General features: G+C 55.9%; 1 pseudogene; it reads left to right on the top strand.

Moving 5' to 3' along the window:
- The first annotated feature begins 2,501 nt into the window (after window positions 1-2,501).
- Window positions 2,502-2,914, top strand: LOC118656333 (annotated as a pseudogene).
- Window positions 2,915-10,290: the final 7,376 nt, after the last annotated feature.

Here is a 10,290-nt window from a genome sequence, read left to right as displayed (position 1 = left end):
TTGGTGGCTCCCTCTGCTAGGCCTGGGTGCACGTGTGAGGGGCCAAGCTGCATATTGAGGCTGATTCCCAGCAATACCAAACCTGCGTCAGGACACAAAAGGCCCAAAGCACCCCAAAATCTGCCTCTGCCAGCCAGTTGCCATTAGGCTCAGCCACTGATAGAGCCTCCAGCTAAGCTAGGTGCCCAGAAATGTCCCTTGTGTGGTGAGGTGAGCCCTGCTGTGGTAGTTGAGTTGCATGAGGTAGTTTCTCAATGAGTCATTGGGTTGGAGCGAGTGGTGTTCATCAGGTTTTACAGATTCAAACTCAGTGCCATTGCTGGGTCTGACACCACTCAATAAAAGTCTCAGGGCACACCAAGGCCAGCCACCACCACCACCCACCACCCACCTGGGGTCTTCAAATCTTTGCAGTGGGGTAGGGTCTCTGGGAGTCGTCAGGGTGAGGCCAGTAGAGTTCATCAGGATCACACAGATTAGGATTCGCAGTGAGGAGGGAGGGCTCTGCACATTGGAGCTAGTCGGGTGCCTGAGGAAATGGCCATCACCTCAGAGTCACACAACTCAGTCTCTCCCTGTGTGTCTCCAACAGCCCTGGAGTCTGCTCAGACTCCAGAGCTTCTGAGAAAGACTGTGTGGGCCCAGGCTGGTTGCAGCTGGCAGACTCCCCTGCAGGGCATGAGCTTGTTCAGGTGGGACCACTGGGAGCCTGGAGGAGGTGGGGGCAAGTGCATTCCCCCAGGCAGATGCCCTATGGAGGGGATGTTCAACTCAGGAAAAATGGCATCTGTGGGCATGTGGGAGAGGACTCAGCCTTGGACAATGGAGGCTGCCCCTCCAGCCCTCTCCCCAAAGTCATACAACCAATCTCTCCCTGTGTGACTCCCGTCCACTCTGGGCCATGTCGCTCCACTGGAGCCTAGGTGGAGTAGCTGCCAATGAGATGCTTGTGCACTGGCCCTTTAAAAGGGCATCTGGGTGCCTAGCAGTCCCCTGTCTCACTCTGGCAAGTGCAGTCCCCACGGATGGTCACAGCCAGATGCTGTGTAGCTCCTCTTCCAGGCACTGGTGTTCCAGGCTGGGGGCTCAGGATGGGGTGGAGACCCCTCCCTTCTCAGAGGGGACAGTTGCAGCTGAGGTGTCCCTCCTAACTCTCAATGCAGCCCTTTCTGTGTCTCCACCCTCCCTGCCCGTCTCCTGTGGCTTCTTCCATGTGTCCTTAATGAGGAGACCTCTTTTCAGCCAGTCTTCAGTTGGTTATTCAGGTTGAGTGTCTATAATTTAGTTGTGATTCCGATTTGGTCCTGGGAGGAGGTGAGTGTACCTTCCACCTACTCTGTCTCCATCTTGGATCCCTGTTTTCAGTTCTTTGGGGCACAGACTAGGAGTGGGAGTTCTGGGCCATGTGCTAATTCTACATTTGGTTACTAGAGGGGGCATTTCCTGTTGAGCCTAAATGTGTGCAGAGCTGGGGTTTCATGATCAGATTCATGGACACTGAGGACACAGGTGTTTGCTCTGCAGGCGACAGGCCCTCCCGCGGCCCTTACTGGGTCCTCCCCTCGCCCCGTGGGTGTGGGCGGACCTGGATTGTCCTCCTGAGGATGAGTCAGTCTGGGAGCGAGAGGCAGGGCCCTCAATCAGAATGAAAACCCAACCCATCAGCGCAGAAGTGTTTCCTGCCTGTTGTGATGCATTTCTCTGGGATGAGCCCTGCTCCCTTTCTTTTCAGGACAACAATCCTGGAATGACTCTCTCCTCAGGCCTGTGGAGACCAGACTCTGGCTGATGAAGTGCTGCGTCCTAGAACTGAATGGGTTAGGGCAGTGGTCGGCAAACTCATTAGTCAACAGAGCCAAATGTCAACAGTACAATGATTGAAATTTCTTTTGAGAGCCAAAAATTTTTTTTTAAATATATATTTTATTGATTTTATTTTACAGAGAGGTAGGGAGAGGGATAGAGAGTTAGAAACATCGATGAGAGAGAAACATCGATCAGCTCCTGCACACCCCCTAATGGGGATGTGCCCACAACCAAGGTACATGCCCTTGACCGGAATCGAACCTGGGACCCTTCAGTCCGCAGGCCACGATCTAGCCAATGAGCCAAACTGGTTAGGGCGAGAGCCAAAATTTTTAAACATAAACTATATAGGTAGGTACATTGTTATTAACTTAATTAGGGTACTCCTAAGGCTTAGGAAGAGCCACACTCAAGGGGCCAAAGAGCCGCAAGTGGCTTGTGAGCCGCAGTTTGCCAACCACGGTGTTAGTGGCTGCTGAGGAGCTCAGTCCCAGGGCCAGTGTAGCTGCTCTAGACCCCAGGGTCAGGGCCCAAAGGGCGACTCCCTGTGCCCTTGGCTGATGGCCGGGGTGGCCCAGATGGAGTGGAAGGAGTACCTTGTTGTAGGGAAGGAGAAGAAGCCTGGACCAGCCCTAGTTCTCAGCCAGCCCCTCCCCACAGCTCCGCAGCTCTGGCCCTACCAGCTGCAGGAGGTGATGGTTCCCATGGTGGGGAACAGGGTCTGCAACCAGCGCTACCAGAACTCTTCCACCAGCACTGGCCAGATCATCAGGGATGACATGCTGTGCGCTGGGAGTGAGGGCCAGGACTCCTGCCAGGTGAGCCCCCCTGCCCCGTCCTCTGTCCTCTGTCCCCTCCTGGCCCCGGGAATCGGGACTCAGAAGCTCCATGCAGTGGCCCGTGTGGAGATGATCACTGAGTCCTGCCTCTCCCCACAGGGTGACTCCGGGGGCCCCTGGTGTGCAGCTGGGAAGGCACCTGGGTCCAGGTAGGGATCGTGAGCGGGGAATACAGCTGTGGTCATCACACCTTCCCTGGGATGTATGCCCGGGTGATGAGCTACATTTCTTGGACCCAGAAGTATGTCCCTCTGCCCCCTGGATCCTAGATGAGGCCAGGCAGGGTTCCCATGATGGGGAGACCCTCAGTCTTCCTTGTGGACACCCCTGTTCTTTCCCAATTCCAGCCTCATCTTCCCTCCTCCTCACCCTTCGTCTCACCCTCCACAGTGTCAAGAGCCTCCTGCCCTCAGGGTCCCCTCCTGTCCTGACTCTAGGGTGGCAGACACAGGAGATGCTCCGAAGGCTGGTGTCTCTCACAGTAAGTGGGCCAGAGCCGCCTTCAGCCTTTGCTCCGCCACTTCATACCTACCTATGCAAATTAACCGCCCTCTTTGTTGGTGGTTAATTTGCATATTGCTCTGATTAGCCTATGGTGGGCATGGCAAAGGTATGGTCAATTTGCATCTTTGTCTATTATTAGATAGGATAAACTGTCACACAATATTGAGGGGAAAAATAGTGATATTACAAAACAGAAGACACGAACAGTGTCTTATCACCTGCAGGCACTCATTAACAGAACTACTTCAGGATTTATTACAGGAAGAAGAAATACTAATTCGGAGGAATGGTGTGGGACACAGGAAACAAAGCACTAATGGGAAACACACTGCATGCCATTCTCCAGACACCCCTGAGTGGCCATAAGCACTGACGGGCCTCCTTCACAATCAGAGGAAAACTGAGGGAAGTAACGGACAGGCAGTGTCACACTCATCAGGTTGGAGAAAATGAAAAAGTGCAATAAAACCACATGTTTGCAAAGATGTTGAGAAATGAGCAGCTCATATGTGGAATCTAAAACAGAACAAAACAAATGAACAAAGAAAACAGAAACTGACCCATAGATACAGAGAAAAAGTGGGTGGTGCCCAAGGGGAGAGGGTTGAGAGGTGGGGATGAAATTAATAAGGAAAAAAACACAAAGCTGTAATGATCTCCATATTTATGATGTGGTGTGTATCTGTAAATAAATTTAAAAAGAAGAGGGGGCCCTGGCTGGTTTGGCTCAGTGGTTGAGGTGTCGGACCGCAGAGCAAAGAGGCCTGTGTTTGAGTCCCAGTCAAGGGCATGTGCTTGGGTTGCAGGTTTGATCCCCAGACCCGCATCGATGTGCCTGCTGGAGGCAACCAATTGATATGCCTCTCACATTGATGCTTTTCTCTCTCCTCTCTCCCCTTCCCTTCCACTCTCTCTAAAAATCAATGGAAAAAAATACCCTCGGGTGAGGATTAACAAAAAAGATAAGAAGAGGGGATGCTGAGATAAAGTGCACGTGGGCATTCAGGCCAGCAGCTGTGTGTGGGAGGGAGGGGGGCAGTGCCCTGCAATGCTGCTCTGAGCAGTTGTTCTTCTGGCCTCAGGCTGCCATTGGGGGTCCCAGGGTGCGGGTCTGAGTGACAGGAATGGATGCACAGGGTGAGGGTGGGTCTGGCTGGGCATCAGAGTCAGGATCAAAGCCGGGGCTGTGATGGGGATGTCTGAGCCCTGATAGGGGAGGGCTGAGGGCAGGTGGGAAAAGGGCACAGCTTCTGTTACCTAACAGCCCCATTTTGCAACACTGCAGTGGAGGCTGGGCCAGCGAGGGCGGGTGGGGGTGCTGAGGGGGCAGCAATGTGCCAGGGTCCATGGATCCTCACGTGTCACAATGGAGGTGTTGGACCCAGGGCAGGGATGGCTCCTGGAGGCCCTCATTCATGGCACTGGCTGTCCCATTTGGGCCCCACCAACCACGGGACACCTGTGACCACACTGACAATGACACTGACCTCACTCACTCTGCCCGACGGCTCAGAGGGACACAGGCCACAGCGCAGCTTTGTGTCCACAGGACGGCCTTGCTCCTCACCGAGGGCAGCGCCTGTGACCGGCTCCCAGGCAGCGCCCACTCCCCAGTGCCCGCCGGGGCTCTGACCAAAGGCCCCGAGTTCTGTGTGCTGCTCCCTGGCACCTCTCCTGGTGGCTGTCCAACCATAGCCCCGCCCTCTGTCCTAGACCCGGGGTGCCAGCCTGTGTCACCCAGAATGTCGGGGCTCCACCTCCACCATCCCCTCCTGCCTCCTGCTTGCTCTCCACTCTCCATGCTCCCTCCCCCGGGAGACCCAGGCCCCCTGGTCCCCACCGTGTTCTAATGGGTGGGCATCTTGACTGGCACCACCTGGGCTCCCTAGGCTTTGCCTGCTGGGCTCCTACTGCACAGGCCCCGCAGCTGGAGGTGCAGCCGCCTCTCTGTGGTTTCCCATGGAGCAGCGTCCAGCAGAGCGAAGAGGCCTGGGTTTGATTCCCAGTCAAGGGCCTCTGCTTGGGGCCAGGCAGCAGCGTCCAGCTCCAAGGCCCTTCCCAGAGTGGCCTCCTCAGGTCACACCCGGCTCCAGCTGCTGTGGGCTGGGCTCCCAGAAGCCCACAGTCAGAGGCTCGGCAGCCTCCAAACAGGAATCAGGGGTCAGGAGCAGGAGGCCCCTGGGTCAGGAAGGGCGAGGCCTGCGTAACTTCCTGTCATCCATCTCCAGGTGCGGACAGCTGGGAGGGGCATGGCCTTGGCGAGCTGTCCCCAGCTGTCCCAGCAGCAGGGCTGGCCCCTCCTTCCTGAAGGGACCTGTGGGAGGCTTGTCAGCATCTGCCAGGTGCCCGCTCTGAGGAAGTCACCGCTGAGGGCACATTGCATCCATGGCCAGGAAAGCGCGTCAGCTGCTGGCCTTGTTTCTGTCCCTCCAGGTGGAAGGGATATGGTGAGGGGCACAGACTGAGGCAACCCGCAACTTGTCTCCGTGTGCCAGAGAAGAAAGGAGGAGTGGGTTCCAGAAATGAGGGAGCAACAAGGGCACATCTGGAGGAGGGGCGCCAAGGAGAGGAAGGTCATGGGGTGGTCATGGTCTCAGTGAACGTGCTGTGCAGCCAGCTGGTGCAGGAGACCTCAGAAGAATGGATACCCAGGTCACTGCACTAGCAGTTGCACCCAACTGTCCTAGCAGGGGCACTAGCTCCACCACCTCCAACCCCAGCGCCCACCCCGCCCCTGGAGGACAGAGGGAGAGGAAGAAAGGGTACCAAGCAGAAGCCAGCCTTTGTGGCCTCCCCCCACTACAGGGCGAGGGTGAGCCCCCAGAGAAGCCTGGGAGAGAGCGTGGGTCCCTCCTGCAGAGTCCTCAGTGTCTCCCAGCACCTGTCACTGTCCAGGTGTCCAACATACCATAGGCCGCCTGCAGGTGCAGGTCAGGGCCTACATCCTGGTGCCCACAGAGGGGTCCCCTGGCTCAGCGCTGAGCCCAGCACAGAAGCTGCGCTTTTGTCCCCCAGCTCCCCTCTAGCCATTTCCCCCAGAGCATCAGACGTCCTTGGAGCCCTTTGATAGCAGGGCCAAGTCTCAGATTCACCCCTGAACCCCAGGAGCGTGGGGGAGGGGCTGGGCGCAGAGTGGGAACTCAGTTTTCACCCCCAAATGTGAACAAAAAACTGCCTAAGAGAGGGCACTCGGCTGACAGGAAGCAGCCACCAGGGGACAGGGGGCGGCAGAGAGCAGAGGCTGAGCTCCTGCAGCATCCTGGCCCAGAGCCCCCACCAGGGGGCGTCAGAGAGCAGAGACTGGGCTCCTGCAGCATCCTTGGCCCAGAGCCCCCACCAGGGGGCGGCAGAGAGCAGAGGCTGGGCTCCTGCAGCATCCTTGGCCCAGAGCCCCCACCAGGGGGCGGCAGAGAGCAGAGGCTGGGCTCCTGCAGCATCCTTGGCCCAGAGCCCCCACCAGAGGGCGGCAGAGAGCAGAGGCTGGGCTCCTGCAGTGTCCTTGGCCCAGAGCCCTCACCAGGGGGCGGCAGAGAGCAGAGGCTGGGCTCCTGCAGCATCCTTGGCCCAGAGCCCCCACCAGAGGGCGGCAGAGAGCAGAGGCTGGGCTCCTGCAGTGTCCTTGGCCCAGAGCCCCCACCAGGGGGCGGCAGAGAGCAAAGGCTGGGCTCCTACAGGGTCCCCACCCAAAGCACCCTGACCCTCCCTCAGTCCCTGCTCCACATTTCCTCCTTAAATTTGATCAACTGTTGTACAAATTGTCAATTATAAAAAGTCACAGGGATGGACAGTTTAGCATAGGAAATATAATAATGTTGTAATAACTATGTGTAGTGTCAGATGGGTACCAAACTTATGGGGGGAGGTGGATGATCCCTTAAGTTATAGGTTATATGAATGTCTAATAACTATGCTGTAGACCTGAGACTAATATAATGTTGTATGTCCGCTGTGATTGAAGTATTTTAAATTATTATTTAAAAATAATAAATTTGATCAGATATTTAATAAAATCTGGAATTTCAAAAAATTCTATTACTGTTAGAAATGAAATAAACAGCCGAAACCGGTTTGGCTCAGTGGATAGAGCGTCGGCCTGCGGACTGACAGGTCCCAGGTTTGATTACGGTCAAGGGCATGTGCCTGGGTTGCGGGCACATCCCCAGTAGGAGATGTGCAGGAGGCGGCTGATCGATGTTTCTCTCCCATCGATGTTTCTGACTCTCTATCTCTCTCCCTTCCTCTCTGTAAAAAATCAATAAAATATTAAAAAAAAAAAAATGAAATAAACAAAAAGTATGGAAAATAGAAACAATGTGCTATTTTGTGGTCCAGGTAGAGGCTGGGGCTGCCGGCTCCTCCATCCCAGGCAGCTCTGTGTCTGGCCTAGGAGACTGAAGAGAAACAGCCTCCTCTCCAGGGACAAAACCCCCACCCACTCAGGCTCCAGCCTCCCGGCCCAGGTGTCCCTCACCAGAGCCTGGCTGCTGTGGGGCCCTGAGCAAGGCTTTGACCTCTCTGAGCCTGGGTGTTTCTGTCTCTACGAGAAATGAGCCCTAGGCGATTTGGCTCAGTGGATAGAGCATCGGCCTGGGGACTGAAGGGTCCCAGGTTCCATTCCGGTCAAGGGCATGTGCCTTGGTTACGGGCACAACCCCAGTAGGGGGTGTGCAGGAGGCAGCTGATCGATGTTTCTCTCTCATCAATGTTTCTAACTCTCTATCTTCTCCCTTCCTCTCTGTAAAAAATCAAAAAAAATATTTTTTTAAAAAATGAGGGATGATGTCTGGCCCTTGTGCTGTGGGAGGTTGAATGAGCAGCACAGGTCCAGCCTGGCCAGGGCTGGAGGGAGGGAGACCCGGCTGCCATGATGGGAGAATGTCACTGTGGCCTCCAGGTTCGGCAGGGTGATGCGCACGCCCCCCACATCAGACAGGCTCTGCTTGAACTTGGAGTGGCAGGTGCTGGCCGTGATCATAGTCTCGGCTGCCTGACCTGGACCCTGTGTTTGGAAGCCCTGCCCCCATGAGGCGATGTCCTGCTGGGAGAATAGACAGATGATATGCTTTTGGAGCAGGTGAGTCTGGAGAAGTGCATCGGGATAATGGGGTACAGTAGGAGAATTTTGCTTCTCTGCTAACATTTGGAAACAGGAGGTAAGAACTTGCCAGGGATGTTCCTACAACTGCCGGGGTCTGGAGCCCAGGGCCCAGGTGCCCATGGACCAAATGCCCCCAATGGTCCCCTCTACCTACACCACCTGGGCCAAACCTCACACGAGCCAACGGCTAGGGGTTGAGAAAGGATAGGAGCCAGGGATGCTGGACACACAGGACCCCAGGCACACACAGACCCAAAAGACCGCGCGTTCAGGGTGTCTGGTTGGCGACCCCAATCCTGCCTTTTGTTGCTTTTCATTTTCTTTTTTTCCTTTTTAAAAAAAAATATATTTTATTGATTTTTTTACAAAGTGGAAGGAAGAGGGATAGACCAGTGGTTCTCAACCTTGGCTGCACATTAGAATCACCTGGGAATCTTTTTAAAATCCTGATTCCTGGGCCTCATCCTCCGGAAATTCTGTTTCTTTGTTATGGGGTGAGGCCACAACATTAGTAACAAAGAAACAGAATTTCCGGAGGATGAGGCCCAGGAATCAGGATTTTAAAAAGATTCCCAGGTGATTCTAATGTGAAGCCAAGGTTGAGAACCCCTGGGATAGAGAGTTAGAAACATTGATGAGAGAGAAACATCGATCAGCTGCCTCCTGCACGCCCCTTACTGGGGATGTGCCCGCAACCAAGATATATGCCCTTGACCGGAATCGAACTGGGGACCCTTCAGTCCGCAGGCCGACGCTCTAGCCACTGAGCCAAACGGGCTGGGGCAGTTGCTTTTCTTTATACTTTCGCAGTGACACACATTGCTTCGGAGTCAGGCAGTGGGTTTCCTTCCTGCCTTGTGTCTGTGGAGCCGGCTGTTGTTAGTGAGACCCACCCTGAGGCTGGGGACTGCTGCTGGCACGCCCCCTTGTGGCTACAGGCTGCTGGCACGCCCCCTTGTGGCTACAGGCTGCTGGCACGCCCCCTTGTGGCTACAGGCTGCTGGCACGCCCCCTTGTGGCTACAGGCTGCTGGCACGCCCCCTTGTGGCTCCGTAGCCCTCATTCCCTTACATCTTCCAGCACTGATGCTGGTGCAGCCTGTGCTCCAGGAATGATGGTGAATGACCAGCTGTGCCCGGACGCAACGGTGCCTGTGTCCTGGGGGCCGAGGCCGCAGCTTTCCCACCCAGAAGGACACCTTGCGGGAGGTTTGCCTGGTTGGCTCGCCAGGTGGCTGCCCCAGCTTCACTCCCACCAGCAGCCCGTGTGTCCCCACCGAGCGGCCTCCCCGGAACCCGGCGCGCCTGGGCTTTGCGGCTTTGCCAATCCGCTGCCCGGATAACAGGGCCTCGTGTGGCTTTAATTTGCTTGTCTCACCAGGTGCTTTTTCCCCTGAGAGAAAAATGGGCCTTTGACGGCGGCTTGGGGTGAGTTCCCACTGGAAATGAGGGAGTGGGGAAGGGAGTGTGTGTTCCGAGAGCGGCTGTGTGCGCCCCGCAGGCCCTGCCGGGAGGCCGTTTGGTCACTTCTTGGAGGGGGGCCCCACCGAGCCCGAGTGTGACCTTTTGAACCCGATGCGCCCTGTGGCTGTCAGGTGGGAACTTGCCGTGAGAAAAGCGCTCCTGGGGCCGCGGTCCGATGGGAGCGAGGCTGGTGGGGACGCCAGAGGAAGAGGCAGCGTGACGGTGGCTACAGGTCCTCACACATGTCCAGCCCACAGGAAGCACAGCGGTGACCCTGCGGTGAGCTGTGGGCTCAGCTAATAACAGTGGCGCGTAGCGGTTCCTCAGCTGTAAGGAAGGAACCGCACTAATGAGCATCATTCGAGGGAGGGAAACTGTGTGTGGGGGGGGAGGGGGGGGCGGCTGGCCTTTTACACAATTTAATGAACCTAAACCTGCTCTAAAACATATTTTTAAACCCCCCCCCCCCATTTATTAGCGAAAAGGTCTCAGGCCGAAGCCGGTTTGGCTCAGTGGATAGAGCGTCGGCCTGCGGACTGAGGGGTCCCAGGTTCGATTCCGGTCAAGGGCATGTACCTGG

The sequence above is a fragment of the Myotis myotis genome, unplaced genomic scaffold (genome assembly GCF_014108235.1).
Source record: "Myotis myotis isolate mMyoMyo1 unplaced genomic scaffold, mMyoMyo1.p scaffold_m19_p_5, whole genome shotgun sequence".
Taxonomy (NCBI): domain Eukaryota; kingdom Metazoa; phylum Chordata; class Mammalia; order Chiroptera; family Vespertilionidae; genus Myotis; species Myotis myotis.
Note: the sequence above shows the minus strand (reverse complement) of the source record. Positions and strands in the feature narration are given on the sequence as shown.